This window comes from Lycorma delicatula, chromosome 1 (genome assembly GCF_047948215.1).
Source record: "Lycorma delicatula isolate Av1 chromosome 1, ASM4794821v1, whole genome shotgun sequence".
NCBI lineage: Eukaryota > Metazoa > Arthropoda > Insecta > Hemiptera > Fulgoridae > Lycorma > Lycorma delicatula.
Genome location: NC_134455.1, coordinates 52,626,280 through 52,646,042, shown reverse-complemented (window position 1 = coordinate 52,646,042; position 19,763 = coordinate 52,626,280). Strand labels below are relative to the sequence as shown.

At 27.2% G+C, this 19,763-nt stretch overlaps 1 protein-coding gene across 5 annotated transcripts in view; it reads left to right on the top strand.

Moving 5' to 3' along the window:
* Positions 1-19,763, top strand: part of LOC142318222 (octopamine receptor beta-2R-like) — a 785,889-nt gene that overhangs the window by 97,168 nt on the left and 668,958 nt on the right. For 4 of the 5 annotated variants that reach the window (XM_075354790.1, XM_075354814.1, XM_075354806.1 and 1 more), the window contains one exon: positions 15,139-15,202. The gene's annotated coding sequence lies outside the window, so the exon portion shown is untranslated. Of the gene's footprint in view, positions 1-5,664; positions 5,865-15,138; positions 15,203-19,763 lie in introns of all 5 variants that reach the window. The other variant, XM_075354796.1, reaches the window with a different exon arrangement.

The window sequence follows — 19,763 nt, the reverse complement described above, 5'->3', positions numbered from 1 at the left end:
CAAAGAAATCAGAAAATAAAAAGGCAGAGGCTTTTGAAAGGTAAATAACAGAAAAGTATTAATTACATCGGCCAATGAATCATCGAATGAAAATTTCTTAGAATTAATAGGAGAGGAGAGACGTTTTAAAACGGATTCTTAAAAAAACACGAGTTAGGATGACAATAAAAATTGTAAAAGAAATCAAACACTGGTTTTATAAAACAAATAACAGACGATATAATTAGAAGTAGTTACGTTTAGTTTAAAATATTAACATAAATGGAAAGGAATGTACAGTGAAATGAAATACGAATAAGTTAAGCGACCAATTACTTAAGTAAAAGAAGATTTTGTCGGTAATTTTCAAAAACATATTATACGTCATTTTTTTCTTCAATTTTTAAATGATAAGTTTTCCGCCTTTTCCAGATATAATGTTCATAATTCAGAATATATCGGTTATTCTGTTAGTTCTTCAATTTTTCTGTAATCCTGTCTGTTAATTGGTATAAATGGAAAAAAATATTATTTTAACATGTTTCCATAATCTGTTGATGGATTACTATATTTTGAATTGAACTTTTAAAAACAGAAAATAACAATGTAATTTTGCTGCGAAAGTAAACTAATTGTTTGCAATTCAAAGCTTGTGAAAATTTATACCTCCCCAACGGCAAAAATCTGGTTTGAGGAATGTTAATTTCGGACTAAAATTTTTTATAAATTTATTTTTAATTTATTTTATTCATCAAACTTCGTTCTTTAATTTCAAGACCTCCATTCTTGACTATTTAGTTAATTCATAATATTTTAAAGTACGATTCATTTGGTAAGAATTACGTTTATAACTCATTAAAAGTCTACATATTACTTTATGATATTAAAATTTTAAGTCATGACTTTTAACATCCAAGTAATTTGCAAGTTTATCGTTCAAGAAAGAAGACCGCAGCCATGCGTCATGTCTAGAGAATTTATAGGATTGTTCCCGAATTCCAAGAGAGATTCCAATACCATCATTGAAGAACCAAAGGCATTAATTATATGCTGCTATGTCTTAGTTCGATCGCCACACATATGTTCAGTCACGTGACGTTTACAGTTCATTTATCTTTTAAACATAGCACAGCAATTTTTTAGCGATCTAAATACACCAATAAAATAAATTGTTTTTTGATAAAAAATATTGCCAATAATTTTAATTTAGAGTAATATATATAATTATCGAGAAACAGATTGATTAAGTGTGTAATATTGCCATATTGAAATGTTTTATATGCGATAAGATATTAAACACTCATTGCGTATGATGCACGAGGGAATATTAAATAATATTTTTACGTCAACTGAGCAGAATATTTTTATTTTATGTGAAAATAAGTATAACAGGAATTTCTTAACGATTTCAGTAAAATAATTAATTTAATCAGTTTCCTTTAATAATAATAATTTTTTTGTTTTATTATTATTATTATTATTATTATAAGCCGATAAAGGGCGGTGGTGGAGTGTTAAAATCTTTGCTTTTCAATCGGAATGTCCAGGACTCTTATCACAGATACACTTTTTGCTCGCTTCAAAAATTCCCCTCCATCAGCGGCTATAATTGAGTGGTTGGTCTGCAGGTGCTTAAAGGATAATTGTTTTTTTTTTATTGAGTGAAATATAGCAAATATTAGCATGTAAAATTGTATTTTTATTTATTTATTTTATAATGGTTTCCTTTTTAATGATTATTTGTTAATTTCTTAATATTCTGTCAGTGGGTATTTTTTTTTGGTATAATTTTATGATTGAATTAAACGATCAAATTGTAACTATGATTTACATACAATTCTGTACCACTTTTATCAAATCAAGAGCAGTTATAAAATAGTTAATTTATTTTTAATTTTTTTATTTTACATCAATGAAAAACAGATTAAAAGTGTTGCTGTTTATCGTAATATTCTAATTATTACAGAATTTTTCAACTGAAATCTAATAGATTTAACAGAAAAATTTTTTAACAATGTGATTTTTACATTAAGTTAAAGCTGCTCAAGGTGTGATTTTTTCAGAGAGTTAGTATTACAAAATTTTTCGGAATCCCTCAGATCCTATTTTATTCCTTTTTAGAAATTTTATTAAATGACTTGAAGGAATAACAAATAACAATTAAAAAAAAAAAATATTCTCCTACAACCAACTAAAAATTATTTTTTTAATATAAGTATTTTTCCTACAGTGAAAGTTATTTAATTATAATACAAATCAAAGTGAAAAATTAAGTGAAGAGAAGCAATATATGCTTAAGTTTCTTAGACTCGATCTTTGTCCTCAATTTATCCTACACTACTTATCATTTAAGTTGTTTATAGAGATAAAACAAACAACAAAACATTTTTTTATCTTAATAATGTTAAAAAGTAAGATTCGTAATATAAATGAAGTTAAATGGTAAACAATTTTAATGAATTATTGATGTAATTATATATTTAAAATTTTTTATTGCAAACAAAACTGTTCAGTTGGGGATGTAGTAGTCAACAAGCTGGATACTGAGTTAACTGATCGAGGTTTTAATCCCGCTAAGGTTCCGCCATTTTATCACCTTTCATTTAATCGATTTCTATTTCTTGTTTTTTATTATTTTTTTTAGACAAATTATTTATAAAAAAAAAAATTGCAGAATTCTTTGTTAACTACCTTGGAATATTTGATAATAACGGATTTTGAGCGTTGCGGAATAATTAAGGAAATTACTAGAGAATTTAAAATAAAAAAAAAAATAATTTTCTATCTTATAAAAAGATAATTTAATGCAATTAAATAGATATTTCGAGTATGCAGACCGGTAAGCAAAGAAGTAATGGTAAAATCAAGATTGTTTTTAAGGATAACACTCCAGTTTGATAACAGTGGACTTGTAAACGAAAAGAAATAAATGCAGAAAACGTTGAGAATGATGCATTGAATCCGAGTTAGCCAGATAAGAAGGAACGAAAGATTTAAATTTGCACGAAAATAAACAAATTTTGAGTAAAATAAAGCAAACGACGGATGAACAGCTCTGAGGAAAATTATATAACAGAAATATTTGATTGTTTGTAATAATGAGTGCATCGATGAAAGGGATACCTGTTAAACTGTAATTTTTTTCTGTTACTATTCACTTTGAAATAGAAATAAAAGGGGTTGCAGATCATAAATATGAATTACCAAGTAAAATGATAATTATTTTCAAATTCGTTACTAGTTTGTTGCAAAAAATACTCAATTATTTACTTGTTAACTTAATTTTATGTGTATTTTACACGTAAAAAATAAATATTGTTCATACAAATATTTTGTGCTAAAATAGTTGTTAAAATTACGTGACCCGTATCGATTAGGTTTTAGAAAATCGTTTTCTTTTAAATTATTTTATTGGTATAAACCCTTAATACGGGATTACGTAACAGTTAGCTCTTGGTTAATCTGATTATTATATCACAGATCTCAGAATAAGAATCAAGTATTTATTTATAAAATAAAAAATTCCTTTAAGTATAGAAAAGAGTTGGACGTACGAGTATGCTTGATAAAAATATACGAAACTGAAATTTTCTAAAAGTTGTGCTATCTAAAAAATAAAAAAAAATTATATAAAATCTACTGTTAAAAATTTTTTCAAATCCTATTCCACTGAGAACGAAATTTACAGTAGTGGCAGTGGTCAGTAAACTATGTTTTATGAGACTTCACTGTTTTTCACAGTTTTACGGCGTCGCTTCGGTTTAAGTTCAAAGGCAAAGATAAAGTTTAGTCCTGAAGAGGTGAAATAGAAGCTCGAGGTAAATCTATTGAAACGATGGGAATGGTAGAAGTTTAAGCGCAGTTGACACAGAGTTGCCGTAGAGTGTAGGCTATTTACAGCCTAGCGACACCCATTATTTATTGGGCAGTTACATGTTTCAACCCTCTAACCGCATCTCTAAAACTCCTTCTCATATTTTTTTATATGTTTCTTTTCATTTTTCTTTCCCTGTCAAAAACAGTGTGTACTCATAACATCATCATTATCATCATAATAATCATCATCAAACTTCATATGATTTATTGTCTTCACTTTTTGTGATATACAACTTAAATTTTTATTCCTCTTACTACATTGACTTTCATAACTTTTACATTCTTTTATAACTTCCACCGTTATAAGTGAGTTTGATTTATAAAACTATATACACGTTTACTTGTAAATATTTAGAAGCTTAATAGTATGTAATATAAAAGTGAAAATTGTATTAAGGGTAAATTTAAAGGCCTTGTTAAAATGGCATAAATGAAGATTTTATTTCAATAACTAAAACTAAAAAGCAATAATTGTTCTGTACGTTTATCACTGTCCTTATTTGTTACTGATTATTTATCTCGCGATACATTTTATAATCTGTTTAAAATTATCTCAAATGTTTTATGATTTCTTGCATGGGAATATTAGTTTTTATGAAATCCATGGACAGATTTCATAAAAATTACAATACATATATATATATATATATATATATATATATATATATATATGGAATTTTATTAAATTATTGATGATTTTTTAAATTAAAAACAATTTTCTGAATAATCAGAAAATTGAAGTTTATTAACTCCATTTAGTAGTCCTAACAGAGTAGCTGTATTAAGGCTTATATGAATAAATCATGATTCATTTCTTTTTCTTTGTTGAAATTTGTTGAATTATTCGAATTTTATTGTAGTAAGCTTTATTACTGACAATTACTGTTATTGATTGTGTATGAATTATCTCATTGATCTGTCTTTACACAAAATCTAACGCAAATATTATCCTATAAAAGGGTGTTTGTTTTAATAATGAATTTTAGTAATTTATCCAATATTTGTATACTGTTTCATGTAAGGACGCAGTTAAGGCCACGAATCACATATTTCTAAAGCTTTATATATTTTTTTATTGGTGGTTGTAAAATTTGAACTATGTTACATAATTTATTTTACCAAAAAATACATAAAAAAATTTTAGAACTAAACATATAAATGTAAATATTTTAGCTTGCATTGTTAACTTTTTTTTGTACGCTTTTAAGTTGTCTATTTATAAATATTTTATTTTGCTCCTTACATTTGCACTATTAAAACAAAAAAAGATGTTGTTTAATTAAGATTCTACTCAACAGTTTCCAAGTAATAATTTTCTATAGTTTTAGCGTATAGTGAGCAAAAACAAATTATATCAATAGCCAAGAAGCTTTCCTATTTGTATATTCTGAACGGTTATTTACAATTCCGATTTTAGGCTACCCTGTTTTTGAAACAATTAATTTTTTTTTTAAGGAACTTTATTTATTCTTTTATTTCTAGTTGACAGCAGATTTTAATCCTCCTAAATATGATATCATTAGGAGTGACTAACTTTCAATAAAGAAAGTATCTTATAGCTCTTTACAGAAATATCCTATGTATATTGATTCAAATAATTTGGTGAAGTTGCTTTGGGTTAAATGTAATGCACCGCAACTGTTTGGAAATTACTTAAAGATTAATTAGAATTGAATTATAAAATTATTCTAATATAAGAAAGGCGATGAAATTATTTTGATTGACTTATCGTTCAGTTTATAAGAGGAAAATTTTTCTGTGGAATTATTTTTGCTGTTGACTTAATTTTTTTATTGTTTGTATCTTCAGGAGTTCTACAGTCTACAGTTTACTATGTTAAATAAGTAGACACAGAGAATTCGATATATACACGTCAAAGGCTGAATGAGTAATTTACTTCTCGAATTACATGAGAAATAATGAGAAGTTATCGACGTAAACACGTTTATACGATTCGACTCGTTTTGGAGAGCAATAGTTGTCTTTTTGCTCAACGGTTAAAACTAGAGGTAAACTGAAAAATTTAATTTTATGTTAAATTCATTATCTTTAAGCAAATCAGGATAGAATTTGTCAGTGATTTTTCGTGTAATAAAGGGGTCAGTATAAGTTAGGAACACTTGGTTTGTTAATTTACTGAAAACGAATGGTCTTATTCCTTTTTAAAATTATAGACTACTACAATTTTTCTTCTTTTTTTTTTAATCTTCCAATTAATGTTAAACAGATGTCATTATTGTTTTATTAAAAGAATATTTATCGATAACATCGGAATGAATGTTATCAATTATTGATTGCAAATATCCCATAAAACAATAATATTGGGGTACATATATTTATGGTTTTTATAGTTATAAATATCTTAAAATTTAATTCATAATATTTTTTTACATTTCTCTCACTTTTTATTGTATTGGTAGGAAATACTGTAGGATACCCGTTCCTTATATTTTATTGAGATGAATTTAATAAAAATGAATATAATAACACCTTTTTTAAGAATCTGGAAAGAACATTTTTATAAGTAAGTAGATATTAGATTTGTCGATTCAGCTCATCTAGCAACCAACTTAACCTCATAAAATAAAAAAATTAAGCCTCTAAAAACTCTAAACATTGAACTTTTAAGAAAAGAAAAGTCTCAGTTAGTAACCAAAAAAAAATGTGTTTTACCACTAGATGGATGAATAGTTATTTAGATAACAGCAGAGAGAGAGAGAGAGATAGAGAGAGAGAGAGAGAGAGTGAGAGAGTGAAAGAGAATAGAAATAATGCTATATATAAAATTTAGTAGTTTTTTGCCTGTCAACATATTATGGAAATAGTGTTTTTATCAGTATTCGAGGAGGAAGTTTATCAGTATATACAATTTTTAATACAATTAATCATTAAACTCCGCATTATTTAATTTTAAGTAAGATTATTCAACTTTTTTCTTCTTTTATATATAACTAAAATTTAATAACTCTTCTTAAAGGTTAGTATAAACCTTAATTAGTATAAACTACGTTTATTGGCCGACAGAGTTTTGAAATAGGTATTTGGAAAAAAGTACTATTTAAAATTACAGTTTTCAAACAAATATGTAGTAATATGTCAAGATCTCTGTCAAGATATGCATCACATTTGAAAAAATTCTATTTCGTTTTTAATATTAGCTAATTTTTTTTCATTAAGCAGCCTACTGTTTTACCCCCCCACCCCTCCATCTGTTTATTAATGGACTTTTGAGCTTTCTGTTTTGTCAAACTTAGCTCATTAAATCAAACATTACCAAAGTATTATTTGCAAAAGTTGTGTTTCTGATAGAAGTTATTTCCATTTTAACGAGTTATAACCTGAAAATCGTTAATGTAAACAACATTATCCTTTACAGGAACGATGAAGAAAGATTGTTTTCTAAATGGGTATTACAGTGGTTATTAAATATTTTTGTTTGTTTTACCGGAATATTAAACAAAACACAATAATATGTCTGGAATAATGCTAATGTGTATAATACTTTTTGAAGTTGCAAAAAAGTGATTTTCTTAATAAAAGTCCTCAATAACATAACCTCAATAACCAGACATAGTCCTCAATAACTAAACAGTTTTAAATAGTTGCTTAGAGGAAAAAATGACGTGTGGTTAGGAAATTTAACTGCATTTAAGAGCTAAACTGTTGAAAAGATAAATATTTGCTGCGATGGTTTTAATAGATAATTTTATTTTCTATATTTACTTGTGTATATCACCCTTTAAAAAACAGTATTGATGCAGAAGCAGTTTCCTATTTAAATTTAAATGATAGCAATAAAATTACATTATACTTATTACTCAAAAATAGGTAATGTTTTCTGCAGGCTGCAGTTGACAAATAACAAGAATTTCAATTATTTAAACCCTTCAACAAGAGAACGCCGGCGACCAGAAATCATTTATTTACAATGGAAATTAACAATTGTTAGTGAGAATTCGAAGAAAAGGTTTTGCAGTTCTAAGGAAATATTTAAGACGACTACCACCATTGTTTCAGACTTAATAACCATAATCAGAAATATAACTTACTAAGACAATCACATCTCATATACAATGACAATTCATATCTTGAAAAGTCCAAAATTGTTTTTAAATCTGCATACCTGTAACTTCAGAGACATTAACAATAAGATAGCAGTTATAACTAAACGGAAATCAGTCCTACAGTTCTTGAATTATAACTAAATTTATCAGCTCAGTTAAACAGTTATATTTTCGTGCCAATTCAGCCTCCTTGATATACAGTGTAGTGAAAACATTGTCAGATTTTTACTTTTGAATTCACATCGTGTAATTCGAATTAGCAGTATAATTTCAGGATGTTATTCGAACCAGTCAAATAAGACAACTAAATAAATTAATTTTATTGCTAAGTTAAAACTATATAAAACTTTGAGAATGTTAGCGCTGTAGATTATATGAAAACGCTTTGTTGTCAGCCCATCTGCTTTTAAAGTGCCTTTTATCCTTTTTTTAATTATCTGTATAATTTTATACGGATAATTTATACTTCAGCTGTGTAGCACTGCGGACCTGTTTTTCTTCTGGATCTCAATAAGTTTTAGTTTTCTCCTAGTTTTGTTTTGCGTCCTTTTCGTATTTTGTATTTTTTAGTTTATATTTAGTTTCTTAAGTATTTCATTTAGACTAATTTTATTTATTTCACTAGCGCGTTTCTATGGACCAGCTCCAAGCTGTTACCCATTGCAATGGCGATTCATCAAATGTAAGCAATAACATGTCACCTCACGTGAACCCTACCGTATCAGGTAACGGAATACGCGGGTTAAATTGTTCAGACAGGAACCCTAGAAAGCCGGCGCGGCGTAAGTTGATTAGAGATGGCATTGTCGACAACATGAGTAATGTGTCAGGAATGGACAGTGAAGATGACATTACAGACTTTAGTGAAGCGAACCCTCCCTGCCACGTAATACCATGCATGCAGACCAAAATTCTGTCTTCTTCAAGTCAGTCGGCAGGCTGATGAAATTCCGGTGGCGAAAAAACGCCAACGAATTCATTATACAGAATCTACTACTGGCGTTCCATCGGCCGGCCACTCTAATTTGACAGTTTCTACATCTTAAAAATTTAGACTTCTTGAAAACATTCAGCAAAATGGAGGTTTTTATGAGAAAACATTGAAACCAGAGCCTAGTTTGTGAAAGCGTCTCAATATAACTCAATAACGGAATTGAAAACGTTTTTAGCACGCTTATTTCCTACTACTAATGTGATGAAATACACTTTGACGACGATGAGATCAGGCCAGACGGTGAAAGGTCTGCCGGTAGACATTGACTCATATAAAGTCATCAGATCGAAAATGCTTGAAACCAATGTCAGCCATTATACATACCAGCTTAACCATGAGAGGGCATATAAAGCGGTCATGTGAAGCATGCATCATTCGGAAGACAAAACGGTAATCATTGAGGAATTGGCTAAATTAGGGCCCGAGGTTAGAAATGTCACTAACGTTCTCCATCGTCAGACGAAGGAACCGCTGCCGCTTTACTTCGTGGATTTAGAGATTTTCATATTGATCGACGACTTACTTAAGCAAAAAATATCACTTTTAAGGGGAAACAGTTAGATCTGAAGTTTAAACACATGTACTCGCTGATAGAACATAGATATCGGCTTTCTGCAGAAAGTAAATTATTAATTTATAAATCTGTTTTGAAGCCTGTTTCGACTTACGGGCTTGAATTCTAGGGTACGGCGTGCAAATCCACTATTAACATAATTGAACGCTGCCAAACAAAAACACTGCGGAAAATGCTTAACATTCCCTGTTACTTAAGTAATTGCCTTATATATCATCCCCACCATGCTAAAGTAACGAATATAAAAAACTCAACTTTTCAGGAGTGCTAAACAACAGTTTCAATGTTAAATTTTAAATGGGAATGCATATTCATAAAAGTTAAATGGTTTAAACTAGCCTTCCTAAAATAGATACGCATTGGTTAATTTACCACAAGATGCTTTCAGATTAGTCATAAACTGACAAATCTGCAAAAATGCAATTTTTCACATTCGTTACTTTAGCATGGTGGTGACGATATAATGATCTTAATATATAACGATCTGATCGGCAAGGAATCTCTCTGGTCAGCCTACGGCATCAAAACAGTTTTGATCGGCATCCGAATTATTTGCCGGTCAGTTTATTAGATAACACAATCAGTGATTTTTTAAGATTGCTGAGGAACAGTATTATTGGTTTGTTTCAATATCTCCTTATCGTTTCAATTATGACGTCATGGTCTGGACGTATGCAAGCTCTTCTATTTCATTATTAAGTCACAAGCCGCTGGGTCTGGCAACTCAATGTTAGTTCAAATACATCTTATTTACTTACTGTTCAGGATATTTTTGGAAAAATTAAAATAAGACATCTTAATAAATAAATTTTATTGCTAAGCTAAAACTAAGCAAAAACTTTGTGAAAATATTAGCGTCATAGATTACATAAAAACGCTTTGTTCTCACTCTATCTGCCTTTTAACGTTTTTTTATCCATTTTAAAATTATCCTATTTAAAATTCCATTGTTCTTTTTAGATGTTTTATTAAAATTTGTTGTTAAATTTGTTTAATTTGTTTTGTTATTTTTTTAAAGTATTTAAATCTTGCGCTTTTTGTTTAAATTTCCAAATCAACTCAAATTTATACAATTGATTTAGTCACCGCAAATTATCTTTTACTTTTTGAATCTGAAATTTATTTAGAACTAAATGTCATTTACGTTATTTAAGTACGATGACTAACTAATCTACACGGAAGTAGCTATTAACTTTTATAAAAATTTCGTGGCATTTTTTAAACAATATATTCACCTCTGTGAAATTTTTATGTAGTACGGTATTGCCAGGCTTTTCGGTAATTTGCGTAAAGAATTTAATTTATTTATTATTATTTTTCTGTTGCGAATTATTTTTTAACTACCAAATACATTATCAGACAAGCAAATTTACGGATGCCGTTTAAAAATACGAAGGTTTCTTTAGCTTTAAACACATAAAAAACAATTGACTTTACTTAAATACATTCTATCTTATACACGCAACGCAATACAAGTTTTTTTGTATTAAAAAAAGAAAAACAACACCCATAAAAATAATTAATGGTCCATAAAATTATAAACACGTAAAGAGAAAATAAATTTATTATTTTATCTAATAGTTGTTTTACGTATAGAGTTACTCAAGAGGAAAGGGTAATAATTTGGAAAAATCTCATAGCCATGATTCGTTGCGTTATAGCTATGTTGATGATTTAGAAGCTTTGCCAAGAGAAACCAAAATGGTAAAATTATATTGTAATGACGTTTTAGTAAACCGATGAAATTTGTCTCATTCCTCGAATGTTTCTTCAAATCAATTGGGAAGGACAAAAATAAATTACCTTTTCTACTGCTTTCCAATTTATATAGATTTTATTATTCCATAAAACGCATAAAAATATATTATTATAATATGTACTAAACCTAATATTATCCTCGCACAATTTTAAAAAATTATTTTCAAATTGGTTTTATAAAATCATTTAAAAAATACCAGTTATTGCTAGTTTTTCCATAACAGCTATTTTAGTTAGGAATTGTGTTATGTAAAAATTGAAATAAAAAACTGATACGTTCTTTTAGATAACTAATGTAAGCTGAGAATCGGAATATGTTAGACAGGCTGAAAGATAAAATGTGTATATTAATAAATAACAATCATTATTACCTAGAAAATTATGTAATATTACCAAGTAAATAGTGGAAAAATAAAGACCGTAAATCAGTACGGTCGACGCACAGTTAGATGTAGAATACAGAAATTACGTTTTAAAAAAAGATACTTTATAAATATTTTGATTAATTTGTATGATAAAGAACAGTATTGGCAACATCGATGGAGGTGGCTTTGAAATCAAAATGAAAATAATATTCATCACGCTGCCATATTTATTTAAAAACGAAAATGAATAAATTGGGATCCACAGTACATAAAATCATCAGTGTAATGATAAGAAAAGATTTTTTGCACTTACAATTTCTCCATAAATACAAGTTCCCAAAAAGAGCTTCTATTAACTTTAAAAATTAAACTTATTTCATTCTTTACGAGAGTTGCGCAATTGAAGCTTCTGAGTTGTTTAAACGTCTTCTTAATAGTTCTTTGTATACGCACACCTATGTGCATGTATGTGCGTGTATGTATTTATAAACATACACAAATCATACATAGATATTGTGTCCATACAAAAGTATTGAAATGTAGGTTAGGATAATTTTCTTCTCTAAATACATGATGTTTTGAGTGATAAATATTCTGATAGTGATTTGTATGTGTGTGTAATACGTACTCAAGTTCCGTCATCTCTATTAAATAATTTGAGTTCTCCTTCAATTTTGTCCATTATAACAACAACAAATACAAATATCTAATAACCATATTATGTTAATTGTTTTTCATATTCCATCTTTCGAGCATGTGACTCCATTTATAAAAAACAGTATTTATTATTTACCTAACCGTGAAAAAAATAAAAGATAATGGTAAACTTCAACTGCTGCACTTATAAATTAGAAATTATTTTACTCAATAAAATTAATTAAAATTTCATCTAAAAATTCATTTAAAAATAAAGTAATTGGTGATATTTGAAGAAATTACCTTTTGTTAAAATAAATTGTGTAAAAAAACTACAATCAGTTCGTCAACTTTTTCCTTACATTTACAATGTTTATTCATCCATTTTTTAAAGTAATTTCATAATTATATTCTCAAACAAATAAAAGATTATAAAACATAACACAGACAAAAAGCATGGAAAAAAAGTTTTTACTGAAGCTAATACATAAATAATACTCCACAATCTTAAAAATATTTGGATTTGTAAGTTACAAAATCAGGTTTTGTTAAACGATAAGACATGATTTATCCGCATAAACGATGTTTAATTCGAGGACATAATTTTTTTTTTTCTTCCGTGAGTGAATTAACAATGAGAATACCATTTTTCTACGTATCGAAATTCTAGTGTATACAGTACAAAAGAGAACATGTGGTTTGATTACATATATCCTACATACATGTGAATGTTCTGTAAATTAACCTGAACGTTATGAGGTGGAAGCTAATATCGTTACTCGTGAAGGGCTTTATTATTTCCAGTCGATTGGTTACCCAAGTAACCCAAACACAACGATTATTCCTTAACGCCTCTTGGTCTAGTAAATAACGTATCCACTTTCATGTTCAAATACGATAATAATTTTCTACTCGGTGTGATTTCTTTGCAAATAAGCAAATAAATGTAAATATATTATTTTATGACCAGACATATACTAGAAATATTTGATCTTGTATTTAAATTTGAGATTTACATGTATATGTAGATTTGTTGCATTTTTTTAGTAAAAACTTGTAGAAAGATAATATAGTCTTTTAAAGATGTTATAGTTTAGTCTATTGACTACAGGAAGTTGTTATACTAATAATATAGTAATTTTTCTGTGAAACTATACAGATGCGTTTTCAAGATCAAAACAGTAAAGCTGAAAATATTATATATAATTAAATTTGACATTATAATAAACTCTGAATTTTATTAAAGTAGCCCATACATTAAAAAATTATTAGCAGTTAATATAACCTACATATTCTTTAAGTTGGATGAAACTGTGGAACTTAGCAGTCAGTTTACATCAAATACTGATTTTAGCAGTTACCTCAGTTTCAACCAGTTGATTTTATTTTTGTTTTCTCAAGCATGATTTTTACACAACATATGTGAATAATCTTTAAAGGTCTTAGTCTTTATGAGTTCCTGAAAAGAAATACTTTAAAAGAAAAATCGTGATTCTATTTTTTCATTAAAAATTCATAATCAAATCTTATATATTGATTTTGAATTTAATTAAACACCAATGGACGATAATATGGTATTGAAATTTCAGCCTAGTATTTGCAAACTACGTTTGAAGTAAACATTTTCCAGTAATTTTTTTCCGCTAAAATATTTTTAAATTTTAATAAAAGATTTAGTAATCAATGTATTAACAATTCTCCTTCAATACACACATTTTTGTTTAAAAAAATGTCCTTTTAAATCGGACGAAGTTTATTAAATCAATGGTATTGATATTTCACAAGGTTCTTAACATAAATTGAAACGAAGAGTAAAAGTAAGACATAGCTTACGAAAATAACTGAAGACAATTTTTTAGAGACTTAGTATGCAATACGGAGAGTTTGAGTATTATTTTAACAACTATTGTAGCAGTGGAATAATATTAAGATCTAACATCAGCCAAAACATAAATTTGACGGATCCTTCCTATCATTAAGTTGTTACGTATTATATTTAATAACCTAAAAGAGTTAACGAGGCTATTAATAGCTGCCTTAATTCTAATAAAATTGAAATTCTTAGAGATATAAAATTCCTATAAATTTCAATTTTATACATACTAATATTGTTCCTTCTTAGGGTATCATTTACAAAACCTCGGTAAGAGAAATTATTTAGAAAAGAATACTGGCTTTCAAGGCGTCTAGATTTTAAGCAATAGGGAACAAAAATTTAACAATTCTTATTGGTGCTTATATTTTTAAACCTTTCCTGTTATTTTTCATTTTAAGAGTTAAAATACATTGATTTTCCTCTTCATTTGAATTTTTTCAGTACCAGAAGGTGAAATATGAAGAAAGACAAATTTGGTTCAAATTATTTATCAGCTTCTGTTTTAATTTATCGTAAACATGATAAAGTTATTGGTAGTATATTATTTACCAATGTTTCTACACCAAACAATCATAGTAATTTTTTTATATATCTTTAATGGTAAATGAAGCTAAATATAAACTATAGCATTCATAATGATTTAAATTCGACTACTTGATATCTGAATGTAACCAATTTAAGGTTTTCTTTTTGTTTATAAGGAAAAAAATATTTTTACAATAATACTGACTCTTCAGATATACTAATGATGAGAAAAAATAAAAAAAAATTTATTTGATTCATTCATTTATTATGGAAAACATATTTTTCATCCTCGTTAGGGAACGGAATCACTTTTCCAAGTTTCTTTTCATGGGACAACTGTCCCCTTAAAAGAAAACAATATTTTTCAAAATAAGAACTAATCTGAGATTAGAATTTAAAGAACGAATTGATAAAATGAAATATGGAAAAAATTATTATTATTATTATAAACCGTCGTATTTGAAATAATTTAATAATTCATCTTTTTTCAGAGGCACCAGTAAAACTGAAAATATAAAAACACAAAACATCAGGAGCAAATCTTCCAGCTTTCAGGTAACTAAGTTTAACAAATAGCTCTATTTTTTCTTTTGTAGAACTCTATTATTATTATTATTTTTTTTTTTATTTGTCTGTTGTATTGCATATTATTTCGAACATTATACTAAAATCTGAGTCAACATTATTTGTATTTTTTTTCTAAGAATATCTACCAGTATTTATGCATTTATTCAAACGAGTAGAAACTTACACCTAAATTTAATGTAATTTATTAAGCCAGTAAAAGTTAAATAAATAATCAGGCCAATTTCCTTGAATCTTTTTCTTTTAAGCAAAACCTTTTTTTTTAGGATATTTAAACTTCATTTAGTATTATTAAAGAAATTTATACTTCTCCTTGAACGGTACCTCATTTAGAAGTACATAAGCACATCTATTCCAAATCTCTCTTTGTATAATACGCTAAGGAGAGAAGATGGTTTTGCACTATATTTAAAACGCCATCAACACAAATACTCATAAATGTGGTATTACTGGGTAGGGAATTATCCCTCGAACAGATTTAAAACGAAAATGAAACTGTAAGTGTTGAATGTGCGAAAAATTTGAATAAAACTCAAATTTATTTCACAGGTCGATTGATACGTCCAATCGCAAGCGTCCGTTGTTGTGAAGCAATTAGAATCAGCTGTATTTTTCATGTTCTCTAACGTTCTGTACATGTTTTTTCTAATCTGTGTTTATTTTTATAATATTCTTTGTTCATCTGTCACATTAAGGTCAAAGTTGCATAAACTAAACATAGGCAATTTGTGAAATTTTTTGAACTGGTTCACTTGTTTGAATTACTGTTATGGGGAAAAAAAAATTAATGAAACTTAAATATTATATTTTAAAATATTTGTTATATAAATGGAATACTTTACAGTTTATTTAGGAACACGAAAAGAAATTTATTTTTAGCGCATTCCACACACTATAATGAAAAATTACAGACTACTTTGTCCTCAATACCAACATAAACTTGCGTTGTTTGTAAAATGTATTCTACTAACTTTAATTCATTTGCTCTTCAGATTTTTTTGTATTTTGTTTAGTTTCTACTTGTTTGTTATTCAAATAAATTTGTTAATTAATATAATAAGTAAAAAAGAGTGAAAAATAGTTAACTATTTACAAAATTAATAAATATTGGTCCAAATTAGTAACTCCTAACATTGACAGTAACTGGGAATAAAGGATGATTTCAACAATTTTGACATCTATAGGTTAATTAGTTTTAATTATGTGCATTATTTTTCAAATGATATGATCATCACCTTTATGTTGGATTGATTGTTCACCTTACTTTCCAAATTAGTGCGCTTTTATATTTCTCGTTTATCTAATATTTATATTAATATTATTAGAATCGTTCACAAAATAACTTTGCAAGCATTTAATTAAAGAAGGATTTCATATTATTTTGAGATTAATATAAAGTTGTGTTGTAGAAGTAATAATAAAATAAATTTCGAACTAAATCAAGTTCTGATTCATAGGCTTATATGCAATTCAGTTAAAAATATTGTATTAAATGAACTCTTAATTTATTTATTTTTTTCTATTTTAATAAAAATATGATATATTAAGTTATACAGCTAAATATTGTTAAGTTAAGAAAATTCAATCCGTAAAATTGAAGCAATATTATTAACCAACTCGAAAATAATTTCAACAAGTTCAATAAAAAATAAATTTACACTCAGTCCATTGGTTAATTATTAAAATTGAGAATAAAGAAAATGAGGATTTTCAGGAACTCAATAGGAGAAAACTTTTATCTGAAAATACTTATGTAAATCTTCTGATTTTGTTTAAAATTACGCTTTTTAAGTTCAGATTTCAATCCGGACTTAAAATGAACTGAATGTAATTCACCCCCTTCCCAAAAAACAAAATAAATAAATAAATAAATCTTAGGTAATTTTTTGTTGGTTGTTTATTTTTAAGTGTAAATTCTTTGAGTTCCTACCATTTCATATAATAAAGGTAGACCAAAAAAAAATCTTTTGGAAGTTAATTTTGGTGATGGGGAGCAGAAAAAAGGTAAAAAAATATCGATTTCTTTTTTAAACTTTTATAATTTTTTCTTTTATTATTATTTTTTCACTACATAAAAATAAATAACCAATACCATAAAAGTAAAACAACTTTGTTTTCCAGCTTTTGTATAATTAAGGTCCAATTTTAATTATGCTTATTTGTTATAAAATTTTTAATTTATAATATCTTCTGTGTGAAATCGGAATTGAAAGCTGTGAAAAACAGATAACTTATAATAATTATTTTCTTTTTACTGACGTATTTATCTCGGAAATATAACTATATTATGATCAATAATATTTCGGTATTAACAGATGTAATAAATCTAGTTACGTAAAGTATTTAAAACGTGTAATAATATACCCTCCCTAAGTTCACTGAGGTTTGATAATCCCAGTTTAATTTGGAAGTACCAATTTTACTTAACAATTTTTAAATATAACCTGTAAATAATGATGTATTTCCCATAAACGAAATTGTTTGTTACCGAAATACAGTTTTTCTCGTTAACTACATTACTCAAGGTTTAACGTTTAATTTTGCTAGGAATATCTAGTGATCCGACTGTGGAAACACAGACACAAGTTGCTGTTTTGTCGTATACAGTGGTTCTAGTGTTTTGTTCTGATCTCTGGTGTTTGAACAATCCCGTTTGGTAGTCACAATTGTCATTTGCTAAACAATTAGATTAATCCATGTTAATAGGTTACATGTAAATAAGAAACAGTTGTGTTTGAAATTACTATACATATTTTAGTATCTTACTCGTTGAACAAAGTCTAGTTCTTTTAATTAATTTAAATTGTTTATTTAATCGTTTATTTAATAAAAGGCTCTCTGGTTTTGTTACATTTAGTTTTGTTCAGTAAATACACACTGAGTTCATTTAGCTCAATTCAACTGCACTAAATTTATACGCAGTAATTCAGTTTGAATCTAGCTGAGACCGGTTAAAATTTATAAACGGTTAAATTTGATTTTCATTCTTCAAGTTCATATAATGGATATGCATCTCACCATTAACGTAGTTAATGTGTGATCAGTGAACAGTATTCAGATAATCCCTTGAATCCTACTGGCTATGAATTATTAATTATTTATCTTTATTTTAAAAATAATTTTTGCATTTCGTGAATCTTTCTCTGAAATGCAAATTACTTTTGTAAATTAACGAGTACAAATAATAATTTTATAAGCGTTAAAAGAACCTAAATTCATCCTGACAATCATAACCATATTGATAACAATTATCCATGCATTCATCTTGATTATTACACAAATTCTCTTTTTTTTTAATTTTACATACAAAGTTAGCCATAAATTAGTTTTATATTGTAGATTAATTTCCAGCTAAAGATATTTACCTTATTTTCTTCCTGTTTATTTCTTAAGATCTCTCTTTTCTTTTGCAGTATGAATAGTATTATCCTTTACAGTAGCCTTATTGTGTTTATCATTTATCTACCTGTTTGTTTCTTTGTGAAAGTAAATCAGTTTAGAGGAAGGTTATGATCAAAGGTCTTTTAGGTAACGTAACGTTGAGGTAAGCTCCTCGATGCCCGAGGAAAGGATTGGGTTGGTTGGTTGGCAGTGTGTCTGTGTGTGGTCGTGCACGCGCGTGTTTGTGGGAGAATATATAAGTTAGGTTTTATTGGTTGCTGTAAATATTTCAACATATTTAGTGAATATTGTACTATCTTAAACTGCAGAAATTTTATTTATTGATTGAACTTATAAGATTTCATCGGATTGCTATTGCAGATTTTTTTTATTCTCTACTTTAAATTTAATTTTTAACATTTTGTTACTTTTACTGACATCATAAATTAAAAATTACTGAAAAAATAATAATTCTTACCTAATAAAACATGCTTTCTTTAATTGAAAAAAAAAAAATAACGAAGACTGAAAACAGAAAAATTTAGTCGATATTTATTTATTAGGCTTATTTTAGTTTCATACAAAGGCTTGGTTGAAATTTTTTTAGTAAATAAGGTAACATAATTAATCTTGAGAATACTAACATAATAATTTAATAAATACTTTAGAAAAAAAGAAGTATACAATTTCATCTCTCTTAATAAGTTTTGTATAAATCTTTCTTAAAAATATATTGTGAGTGATAAGTTGTCAAACTGCGTTTTACCATAGATAATTTCTATGCAAATTCGAATTTTTTATTTTTTGTTGCGTACCATTTTTATGATTTCAATTATTTGTAGAATATCCATCCTTATGTCTATTTGGTTGTACCTTAGTCTAAAACGAATGAACTTTTTCTTTCAATAATATTCAGGAAGTTGTCATCTAAATTTTTTTAATTATTAATTAAATATTGGTTGTGTGATACTGCTTTGCTGAACGCCTACGCACCTAAAGTTTAATTTATTTAAAAAAAAAAATTTTTTTTTTTAAAATACCTTCATAATTTTTGTCGCTTTCTTTATACATATATATACTCGTATGTGTGCGTATGATGTAGTTAATATTGTATATAGTATGTGGAAAAATTCTGACAAGCAATATTTAT